Raw genomic sequence first — 12342 nt, 5'->3', positions numbered from 1 at the left:
GAAACATGGGAGCGGTGTTCACAGGTGATCATACTTAGTGTTATGTATATAATATTTTTTTCCAAGGAACAAGGGCAAGTTGGACACACTTTCTTTTCCACTGTTCCACTAGGAACTGTAATATCATCCGCGAAACACATATTTTGCACTACTACCCGACCCATACGCTGCATTCTCCACGTATCCAGGCCTTCATTTCCGCTAAGTAAATATCATTAACCTCTTCCTGACCAATCCTTTCATGCGCACTCTGCCTATCCTGTGTCTGCTACCATGCTCATCAATCAAAAAAAAAAAAAAAAGATCTTGAGGCTTTACAATTTTACTGGGAAGCCAGTAATCTGGATGCAGATATTCATGAGCTGGTGTTGGACTTGTTGCGATTCATACTCACACACAATATTTTTATATTCAAGGATCAGCTTTTCTTACAGAGGCGTGGTACAGCAATGGGAGCGGCGTGTGTGCCTGCCTATACAAACCTCTTTCTTGGATTTTGGGAGAGGGGTTTGTTGATGGATGGTGCATACGCCTCTCCGCAGATCCTTGGGTGGCTTCAATTTATATTTTGTTTATTTGGCAGGGCTCTGCCATGGATTTAGATACATTTATGATGGCTTTGAATCTCAACGAGTCCAACATCAGACTCACCTACCACTATGATCGAAGGGTAATTTCTTTCCTTGATGTGGAGCTGAGAGTGCAGGATGATGGTTCAGTATATACTAATATGTATCGTAAAAAAAAATCTGTCAATTCACTTTTACATGCATCTTCTGCACATCTGGGCTCCAAAATCAATGCTATTCCTACTGGCCGATTTCTTCGGGCTCAGAGAATTTGCTCTTCAGATGCTTTGTTTGAGAGACAGGCCGGAGACTTTGGCAGAGATTCAGGGATACAGCAACAGGAGTATTAAAAAAGGCTATTTAAGAGCAAAAAAACAACAAGAGTGGATCTCTTGGCCCCACAAAGATGCAAAAATAAAGAAAAAAATGAAGGTACGTGCTTTATCTCCACATACAATCAGCAGTGGGAAATGATGCGAACCACTCTCAAAAAACATTTTAATGACGGCACGCAGAGGCAGAAATTTGAAAGACACTTTGGTGTCTAGTCATTATGTTTCAAAATCTCCCTCCTTTTTTAAGAGTAAGGGGAAAAGGAAAAGATTCTTTCCATGTGGCAACTACCTGGCTTGTAAAAATCATAAACGATCCACGTACTTTGGGGAATTCAATGTGGTGATACCTCACGCATACTTACGCAAAAAGAATGTAGGTGGATTGTGACCTTAGATACAATGGCACCTACGGGGTTAAATGAGCAACTCAGCTTCTCCTCCTTCTTATAATGTACCGTTCATCTCTGGATTAATGATCATGTTGTGAATTCCGTTCTTGGGCTCCCTCCTGTGGTTGTGAATGGTACTTTTGTGAGTTCTGCCCTTGGGCTCCCTCTGGTGGTTTCGAGTGGAACTGCTGCTCCTTGAGTTTAGCTGTAGCAGCTGCTTTCACTGATCGTCTCTCCTGGCTTTGCTATTTAACCTGGCTCTGGTCTTTAGTTCATGCCAGCTGTCAATGTTTCTGGTTTGGATTCAGATCTCTCCTTGGATTTCTCTGATGGCCTGTCCATTTCAGCAAAAGATAAGTTTTTGCTAGTTCTTTGTTGTCCATTTGCTTTGGACTTTATTGCTCAGCTCATGTTATGTTTCCTTTTGTCCAGCTTGTCATTATGATATATTCAGGCTAGCTGGAAGCTCTGGGGAAGCAGATTTGCCCTCCACACCGTGAGTCGGTGTGGAGATCATTTTTGTAAACTCTGCGTGGATTTTTAGTTTTTAATACTGACCGCACGGTATCCTTTCCTATTCTGTCTATTTAGATTAGTATTGGCCTCCTTTGCTAAAATCTGTTTTCATTTCTGTGTATGTTATTTCCCTCTCCACTCACAGTCAATATTTGTGGGGGGCTATCTTTCCTTTTGGGAATTTCTCTGAGGCAAGATAGCTTTCTGTTTCCATCTTTAGGGGTAGTTAGTTCTCAGGCTGTGACGAGGTGTCTAGGGAGAGACAGGAACACTCCACGGCTATTTCTAGTGTCTAGGGTCAGTAAAGATACCACCTCCTCAGAGCTTGTCCCTTGTTGCTCTTTAACCACCAGGTCATATCAGTGTTGCTCCTTAACCACCAGGTCATAACAGTACAGCTGGCCCGCAATGTGTTGAATGCATCTCAAAAGAGGGAAAAAAAAAGTTCTGAGCCATTTTTTTTTCTTTTCCTTTGCAGCCTGTTTTGTCTTTTTTTTCCCCTTAATCTCTGGGTGGTTCAGGATTCCGGTGCTGACACGGAGGTTCAGGGTCTGTCCTCGCGTGTGGATCAACTCGCTGTAAGGGTACAGAGTATCCAAGATTATGTTGTTCACACTCCGGTTTTAGAGCCTAGATTTCCTATTCCTGATTTGTTTTCTGGGGATAGATCTAAATTTTTGAACTTTAAAAATAACTGCAGATTGTTTTTTGCTCTGAGACCCCGTTCCTCTGGTGACCCCATTCAGCAGGTGAAGATTGTCATTTCTCTGCTGCGTGGAGACCCGCAGGACTGGGCATTCTCCCTTGAGCCAGGAAATCCTGCATTGCTCAATATAGATGCATTTTTTCAAGCGCTCGGATTGCTGTATGACGAACCTAATTCTGTGGATCAGGCAGAAAAAACCTTGCTGGCTCTGTGTCAGGGTCAGGAAGCGGCAGAAGTATACTGCCAGAAATTTAGAAAGTGGTCTGTGCTCACAAAATGGAATGAGTATGCCCTGGCAGCAATTTTCAGAAAGGGTCTTTCTGAAGCCCTTAAAGATGTTATGGTGGGGTTCCCCACGCCTGTTGGTTTGAACGAATCAATGTCTTTGGCCATTCAGATTGATCGGCGCCTGCATGAGCGCAAGGTGGTGCACCATATGGCGGTTTCTTCTGGGCAGAGTCCTGAGCCTATGCAATGTGATAGGATTTTGACTAGAGCGGAACGGCAGGAATTCAGACGTCAGAATGGGCTGTGTTTTTACTGTGGTGACTCTACTCATGCTATTTCTGATTGTCCTAAGCGTACTAAGAGGGTCGCTAGGTCTGTTACCATTAGTACTGTACAGCCTAAATTTCTCTTGTCTGTTACCCTGATTTGCTCATTGTCGTCCTTTTCTGTTATGGCATTTGTGGATTCAGGCGCTGCCCTGAACTTAATGGACTTGGAATTTGCCAAACGCTGTGGTTTTTCCTTGGAGCCTTTGTGGAGCCCTATTGCCTTGAGGGGGATTGATGCTACGCCATTGGCCAAGAGTAAACCTCAGTACTGGACACAGTTGACCATGTACATGGCTCCAGCACATCAGGAAAATATTCGTTGTTTGGTGTTGCATAATTTGCATGATGTTGTTGTGCTGGGTTTTCCATGGTTACAGGTACATAATCCAGTGCTGGATTGGAAATCTATGTCTGTGACTAGTTGGGGTTGTCAAGGGATACATAGTGATGTTCCTTTGATGTCAATTTCCTCTTCCCCCTCTTCTGAAGTTCCTGAGTTTTTGTCAGATTTCCAGGATATATTTGATGAGCCCAAGTCCAGTTCCCTTCCTCCTCATAGGGACTGCGATTGTGCTATTAACTTGATTCCTGGCTGTAAGTTCCCTAAGGGTCGACTTTTCAATCTGTCTGTGCCAGAGCATGCCGCTATGCGGAGTTATGTAAAGGAGTCTTTGGAGAAGGGGCATATTCGCCCGTCTTCATCACCGTTGGGAGCGGGGTTCTTTTTTGTTGTCAAGAAGGATGGCTCCTTGAGGCCCTGTATAGATTATCGCCTTCTCAATAAGATCACGGTCAAATTCCAGTACCCTTTACCTTTGCTTTCTGATTTGTTTGCTCGGATTAAGGGGGCTAGTTGGTTTACCAAGATTGACCTTCGAGGGGCGTATAATCTTGTTCGTATTAAACAGGGTGACGAATGGAAAACAGCATTTAATACGCCCGAAGGCCATTTTGAATACCTTGTGATGCCATTCGGGCTCTCTAATGCTCCATCTGTGTTTCAGTCCTTTATGCATGATATCTTCCGGAATTATCTGGATACATTTATGATTGTATATTTGGATGATATTTTGTTTTTTTCCGATGATTGGGAGTCTCATGTGAAGCAGGTCAGGATGGTATCTCAGATCCTTCATGCTAATGCGTTCTTTGTGAAGGGGTCTAAGTGCCTCTTTGGAGTTCAGAAGGTTTCGTTTTTGGGTTTCATTTTTTCTCCCTCGGCTATTGAGATGGACCCTGTTAAGGTCCAGGCCATTCATGATTGGACTCAACCCACATCTGTGAAGAGCCTTCAGAAATTTTTGGGCTTTGCTAATTTTTATCGCCTGTTGTGATCGCTTTTTGGGCTCCCCTAGTGGTGGCTGGTGGTACTGGAGACTTGTGTGTTCTTTTCTGCCTCGCTCACCTACTTCCATCAGTTTTGGGAGTTCCCTATTTAGCCTTGCTCTCCAGTCACTTCCTTGCCGGTCATCATTGTAACCTGAGTCATTCAGTTGCATGTTCCTGCTACTAGTCTGCTGATCAGCTAAGTGGACTCTTGTCCTTATTGTTTTGTATTTTTGTCCAGTTTACAGTTTTGTCATTTCCTGTTACTGGAAGCTCTTGTGGACTGAAATTGCCACTCCTGTGTGATGAGTTGACACAGGAGTTTTAAAGTAATTTCAGGATGGGTTTTTGATAGGGTTTTTCAGCTGACCGTGAAGTCCTCTTTTGTATCCTTCCTCTATCTAGTAAGTGGACCTCGCTTTGCTAAATCTACCTTCATACTGTGTATGTCTTTTCCTCTGAACTCACCGTTAATATATGTGGGGGCTACTATCATCTTTGGGGAATTTCACTAGAGGTAAGCCAGGTCTGTTCCTTCCTCTTCCAGGCGTAGTTAGTTCTCCGGCTGGCGCGTGGCATTTAGGCAGCCGTAGGAATGCTCCCTGGCTACTGTTAGTTGTGTGGTAGATTTAGGTCACGATCAGCTTGAGTTTCCATCACCCGAGAGCTAGTCTGTAATTTTTGTGTTTCTGATGTTCCCATGCCATTGGGGAATCATGACAGTATGACCGGCCACTGTTAAAGTAATTGGCAGAAGAAAGGAGAGTAAAAGAAGTCTGTAGATTTTTTTTTTTTTCTCATGTTTGCTACTTAGTTGGCTCAGTTGTATTTCTGCTCTATTTACAGCCTTGCCTTTCTCTCCTTCTAATCCTTGAATGGCTCTGATCTCTCCGGTTTAAGGATGGACTCTCAGAGTTTGGCTGCTACGAAGGTTCAGAATTTACAAGATTATGTTATACGTACTCCTATTTCTGAACCTAAGATTCCTACACAAGAGGTATTTTCCGGAGATAGATCTCGGTTTCTGAATTTCAAATGTAATTGTAAATTATTCCTTTCTCTCAGACCTCACTCCTCTGGAGATCCTGTTCAGCAGGTTAAGATTGTGATTTCTTTGCTGCGAGGTGACCCTCAAAATTGGGCATTTTCATTGACACCAGGGGATCCTGCGTTGCTCAATGTGGATGCGTTTTTTCTGGCTTTAGGGTTGCTGTATGAGGAACCTAATTTGGAGATTCAAGCTGAAAAAGCTTTAATAGCCCTGTCTCAAGGGCAAGATGAAGCCGAGATATACTGCCAAAAATTTCGTAAATGGTCTGTGCTTACTCAGTGGAATGAGTGTGCCCTAGCGGCAATTTTCAGAGAGGGCCTTTCTGATGCCGTTAAGGATGTCATGGTGGGGTTTCCTACGCCCACAGGTCTGAATGAGTCCATGACAATGGCGATTCAGATTGATCGGCGTTTGCGGGAGCGCAAACCCGTGCACCATTTGGCGGTATCTTCTGTAGGGACGCCAGAGAAAATGCAATGTGACAGAATTCTGTCAAGAAGCGAGCGGCAGAATTATAGGCGCAAAAATGGCCTGTGCTTCTACTGTGGTGATTCCGCGCATGTTATATCAGCATGCTCTAAACGTACTAGGAAGGTTGACAAGTCTGTTTCTATTGGCACTTTACAGTCTAAATTTCTTCTGTCTGTAACTCTGATTTGTTCATTATCAGTTATTACCGTGGATGCCTATGTGGACTCTGGCGCCGCTCTGAGTCTCATGGATTGGTCCTTCGCCAGGCGCTGTGGGTTTGATTTGGAGCCTCTGGAAGTTCCTATACCTCTGAAGGGTATTGATTCTACACCTCTGGCTTGTAATAGACCACAGTTCTGGACGCAAGTGACTATGCGTATGACTCCAGACCATCAGGAGATGATGGATGTCGGGGGGCTCATGGGGACATACCTTTGGGTTCTATCTCGTCATCTATTCCCTCTGAGATTCCGGCATTTTTGTCGGATTTTGGGGATATTTTTGAAGAGCCTAAAATTGGTTCTCTCCCTCCCCACAGAGAGTGTGATTGCGCCATAGATCTGATTCCAGGCAGTAAATTTCCAAAGGGTCGTTTGTTTAACCTATCTGTACCTGAGCATGCTGCCATGCGAGAGTATGTTAAGGAGTCCCTGGAAAAGGGACATATTCGTCCTTCTTCATCACCTTTAGGAGCTGGGTTTTTCTTTGTCTCTAAAAAGGATGGCTCGCTGAGGCCTTGTATTGATTATCGACTCCTGAATAAAATTACTGTCAAATATCAGTATCCGTTGCCGCTGCTTACTGATTTGTTTGCTCGCATAAGGGGGCTAAGTGGTTCTCCAAGATTGATCTCCGTGGGGCGTATAATTTGGTGCGAATTAAGCAAGGGGATGAGTGGAAAACCGCATTTAATACGCCTGAGGGCCACTTTGAGTATTTGGTAATGCCTTTCGGCCTTTCTAATGCACCTTCAGTTTTTCAGTCCTTTATGCATGATATTTTCCGTGAATATCTGGATAAATTTATGATTGTGTATTTGGACGATATTTAGATTTTTTCTGAGGACTGGGAGTCTCATGTTCAGCAGGTCAGGAGGGTTTTTCAGGTCTTGCGGGAGAATTCTCTGTGTGTAAAGGGTTCTAAGTGTGTTTTTGGGGTTCAAAAGATTTCCTTTTTGGGGTACATTTTTTCCCCTTCTTCTGTTGAGATGGACCCTGTCAAGGTTCGGGCTATTTGTGACTGGACGCAGCCTACTTCTCTAAAGGGTCTTCAGAAGTTCTTGGGCTTTGCTAATTTTTATCGTCGATTTATAACTGGTTTTTCTGGTGTTGCTAAGCCTCTTACGGATTTGACTAAGAAGGGTGCTGATGTGGCCAATTGGTCCTCTGCCGCTGTGGAGGCCTTTCGGGAACTTAAGCGCCGCTTTTCGTCTGCCCCTGTGTTGCGCCAGCCCGATGTCTCTCTCCCCTTTCAGGTTGAGGTCGATGCTTCCGAGATCGGAGCGGGGGCGGTTTTGTCGCAGAAAAGTTCCGATTGCTCAGTGATGAGACCTTGTGCGTTCTTTTCTCGAAAATTTTCTGCCGCCGAAAGAAATTATGATGTCGGTAATCGGGAGCTTTTGGCCATGAAGTGGGCATTTGAGGAGTGGCGTCATTGGCTTGAGGGTGCTAGACATCAGGTGGTGGTTTTGACTGATCACAAGAATCTGATTTATCTTGAGTCTGCCAGGCGCCTGAATCCTAGACAGGCGCGCTGGTCGTTGTTTTTCTCTCGGTTTAATTTTGTGGTCTCATATCTACCAGGTTCTAAGAATGTGAAGGCGGATGCCCTTTCTAGGAGTTTTGAGCCTGATTCCCCTGGTGATTCGGAACCTACAGGTATCCTTAAGGATGGGGTGATATTATCCGCTATTTCCCCAGATCTGCGACGTGCTTTGCAAGAGTTTCAGGCGGATAGACCTGATCGCTGTCCACCTGGTAGACTGTTTGTTCCTGATGATTGGACCAGTAGAGTCATCTCGGAGGTTCATTCTTCTACGCTGGCGGGTCATCCTGGAATTTTTGGTACCAGGGATTTGGTGGCTAGATCCTTCTGGTGGCCATCTCTGTCTCGAGATGTGCGTGTTTTTGTGCAGTCTTGTGATGTGTGTGCTCGGGCCAAGCCTTGTTGTTCTAGGGCTAGCGGGTTGTTGTTGCCCTTGCCTATTCCGAAGAGGCCTTGGACGCACATCTCGATGGACTTTATTTCTGATCTTCCTGTCTCTCAGAGGATGTCTGTTATCTGGGTGGTGTGTGACCGTTTTTCTAAGATGGTTCATTTGGTGCCATTGCCGAAGTTGCCTTCCTCCTCTGATTTAGTTCCATTATTTTTTCAAAATGTGGTTCGCTTGCATGGTATTCCTGAAAATATCGTTTCTGATAGGGGTACCCAGTTCGTTTCTAGATTTTGGCGGGCATTCTGTGCCAGGTTGGGCATTGATTTGTCTTTTTCGTCTGCCTTCCATCCTCAGACTAATGGCCAGACGGAGCGAACTAATCAGACTTTGGAGACGTATTTGAGGTGTTTTGTGTCTGCGGATCAGGATGATTGGGTTGCCTTTTTGCCGTTGGCGGAGTTTGCTCTTAATAATCGGGCTAGTTCGGCCACTTTGGTTTCCCCTTTCTTTTGCAATTCGGGGTTTCATCCCCGTTTTTCTTCTGGTCAGGTGGAGTCTTCGGATTGTCCTGGAGTGGATGCTGTGGTGGATCGGTTGTATCGGATTTGGGAACAAGTGGTGGACAATTTGAATTTGTCCCAGGAGAGGACTCAGCGGTTTGCTAACCGCCAGCGTCAGGTTGGTCCTCGCCTTCGTGTTGGGGACTTGGTGTGGTTGTCTTCCCGTTTTGTCCCAATGAGGGTTTCTTCTCCTAAATTTAAGCCTCGGTTTATCGGTCCCTATAGGATTTTGGAGATTATTAACCCTGTTTCCTTTCGTTTGGACCTCCCGGCATCTTTCGCTATCCATAATGTGTTCCATCGGTCGTTGTTGCGGAGATACGAGGTGCCGGTGGTTCCTTCTGCTGAGCCTCCTGCTCCTGTGCTGGTTGAGGGTGAATTGGAGTACGTTATAGAGAAAATCTTGGACTCCCGTATTTCCAGGCGGAGACTCCAGTATCTGGTTAAATGGAAGGGCTATGGTCAGGAAGATAATTCTTGGGTAACTGCCTCTGATGTTCATGCCTCGGATTTGGTTTGTGCCTTTCATAGGGCTCATCCAGGTCGCCCTGGCGGTTCTTGTGAGGGTTCGGTGCCCCCTCCTTAAGGGGGGGTACTGTTGTGATCGCTTTTTGGGCTCCCCTAGTGGTGGCTGGTGGTACTGGAGACTTGTGTGTTCTTTTCTGCCTCGCTCACCTGCTTCCATCAGTTTTGGGAGTTCCCTATTTAGCCTTGCTCTCCAGTCACTTCCTTGCCGGTCATCATTGTAACCTGAGTCATTCAGTTGCATGTTCCTGCTACTAGTCTGCTGATCAGCTAAGTGGACTCTTGTCCTTATTGTTTTGTATTTTTGTCCAGTTTACAGTTTTGTCATTTCCTGTTACTGGAAGCTCTTGTGGACTGAAATTGCCACTCCTGTGTGATGAGTTGACACAGGAGTTTTAAAGTAATTTCAGGATGGGTTTTTGATAGGGTTTTTCAGCTGACCGTGAAGTCCTCTTTTGTATCCTTCCTCTATCTAGTAAGTGGACCTCGCTTTGCTAAATCTACCTTCATACTGTGTATGTCTTTTCCTCTGAACTCACCGTTAATATATGTGGGGGCTACTATCATCTTTGGGGAATTTCACTAGAGGTAAGCCAGGTCTGTTCCTTCCTCTTCCAGGCGTAGTTAGTTCTCCGGCTGGCGCGTGGCATTTAGGCAGCCGTAGGAATGCTCCCTGGCTACTGTTAGTTGTGTGGTAGATTTAGGTCACGATCAGCTTGAGTTTCCATCACCCGAGAGCTAGTCTGTAATTTTTGTGTTTCTGATGTTCCCATGCCATTGGGGAATCATGACAATCGCCGCTTCATTGCTAATTTTTCCAGTGTGGTTAAGCCTCTGACCGATTTGACGAAGAAAGGCGCTGATGTGATGAATTGGTCCTCTGCGGCTGTTGAGGCCTTTCAGGAGCTTAAATGTCGTTTTACTTCTGCCCCTGTGTTGCGTCAGCCAGATGTTTCTCTCCCTTTTCAGGTTGAGGTTGACGCTTCTGAGATTGGGGCAGGGGTCGTTTTGTCTCAGAGAAGTTCTGATGGCTCTTTGATGAAACCGTGTGCTTTCTTCTCCAGAAAGTTTTCGCCTGCTGAGCGTAATTATGATGTCGGCAATCGGGAGTTGTTGGCTATGAAGTGGGCATTTGAGGAGTGGCGACATTGGCTTGAGGGAGCCAAGCATTGCGTTGTGGTCTTGACCGATCATAAGAATCTGATTTACCTTGAGTCTGCCAAGCGGTTGAATCCTAGACAAGCTCGATGGTCTCTGTTTTTCTCCCGTTTTGATTTTGTGGTCTCGTATCTTCCGGGATCTAAGAATGTGAAGGCTGATGCCCTTTCTAGGAGTTTTTTGCCTGATTCTCCGGGAGTCCTTGAGCCTACTGGTATTCTCAAGGAGGGGGTGATTCTTTCTGCCATCTCTTCTGATTTACGGCGGGTGCTTCGGGAGTTTCAGGCTGATAAACCTGACCGCTGTCCAGTGGGGAAACTGTTTGTTCCTGATAGATGGACTAGTAAGGTAATTTCTGAGGTTCATTGTTCAGTATTGGCTGGTCATCCTGGGATTTTTGGTACCAGAGAGTTGGTTGCTAGGTCCTTTTGGTGGCCTTCTTTGTCGCAGGATGTGCGTTCTTTTGTGCAGTCCTGTGGGACTTGTGCCCGGGCCAAGCCCTGCTGTTCCCGTGCTAGTGGGTTGCTTTTGCCTTTGCCGGTCCCTGAGAGGCCCTGGACGCATATTTCCATGGATTTTATTTCTGATCTTCCTGTTTTCCAGAAGATGTCTGTCATCTGGGTGGTTTGTGACCGGTTTTCTAAGATGGTCCATTTGGTACCTTTGCCTAAGTTGCCTTCCTCCTCTGATATGGTTCCATTATTTTTTCAGCATGTGGTTCGTTTGCATGGCATTCCGGAGAATATTGTGTCTGACAGAGGTTCTCAGTTTGTTTCTAGGTTTTGGCGGTCCTTTTGTGCTAGAATGGGCATTGATTTGTCTTTTTCTTCAGCATTTCATCCTCAGACAAATGGCCAAACGGAGTGAACCAATCAGACCTTGGAAACCTATTTGAGATGCTTTGTGTCTGCTGATCAGGATAATTGGGTGACCTTCTTGCCGTTGGCCGAGTTTGCCCTTAATAATCAGGCTAGTTCGGCTACCTTGGTTTCGCCTTTCTTTTGTAACTTTGGTTTTCATCCTCGTTTTTCTTCAGGGCAGGTTGAGCCTTCTGACTGTCCTGGTGTGGATTCTTTGGTGGACAGGTTACAGCAGATTTGGACTCATGTGGTGGACAATTTAACGTTGTCTCAGGAAAAGGCTCAACGTTTTGCTAACCGTCGTCGGTGTGTTGGTCCCCGGCTTCGTGTTGGGGATTTGGTCTGGTTGTCTTCTCGTCATGTTCCTATGAAGGTTTCTTCCCCTAAGTTCAAGCCTCGCTTTATTGGTCCTTATAAGATTTCTGAAATTATCAATCCGGTGTCTTTTCTTTTGGTCCTTCCAGCTTCTTTTTCCATTCATAATGTTTTCCATAGATCTTTGTTGCGGAGATATGTGGCGCCCATGGTTCCCTCCGTTGATCCTCCTGCTCCGGTGTTGGTTGAGGGGGAGTTGGAATATGTGGCGGAGAAGATTTTGGATTCTCGTTTTTCGAGGCGGACGCTTCAGTATTTGGTCAAGTGGAGGATAATTCTTGGGTTGTTGCCTCCGATGTCCATGCTGCCGATTTGGTTCATGCTTTTCACTTGGCTCGTCCTGATCGGCCTGGGGGCTCTGGTGAGGGTTCGGTGACCCCTCGTCAAGGGGGGGGGTACTGTTGTGAATTCCGTTCTTGGGCTCCCTCCTGTGGTTGTGAATGGTACTTTTGTGAGTTCTGCCCTTGGGCTCCCTCTGGTGGTTTCGAGTGGAACTGTGTCATGTTCTCAATGGCAAGAGAACATAGCATCAGCATATATAGGAACTAGCTCTTGGAAGATGGAAACTGAGCTGACCATGAACTAAACCTAACGCACAACTAGCAGTGGCCGGGTAGCATGCCTACGTTGATTCTAGATGCCCAGCACCAGCCGGAGGACTAAATAATGCTAGCAGAGGAAAATATTAGTCCTAGCTCACCTCTAGAGAAATACCCCGAAAGGAGACAGAGGCCCCCCACATGTATTGGCGGTGAATTAAGATGAAATTACAAACGTAGTATGAAAATA

The sequence above is a fragment of the Ranitomeya variabilis genome, chromosome 6 (assembly GCF_051348905.1).
Source record: "Ranitomeya variabilis isolate aRanVar5 chromosome 6, aRanVar5.hap1, whole genome shotgun sequence".
In the NCBI taxonomy this organism is placed as follows: domain Eukaryota; kingdom Metazoa; phylum Chordata; class Amphibia; order Anura; family Dendrobatidae; genus Ranitomeya; species Ranitomeya variabilis.
Note: the sequence above shows the minus strand (reverse complement) of the source record.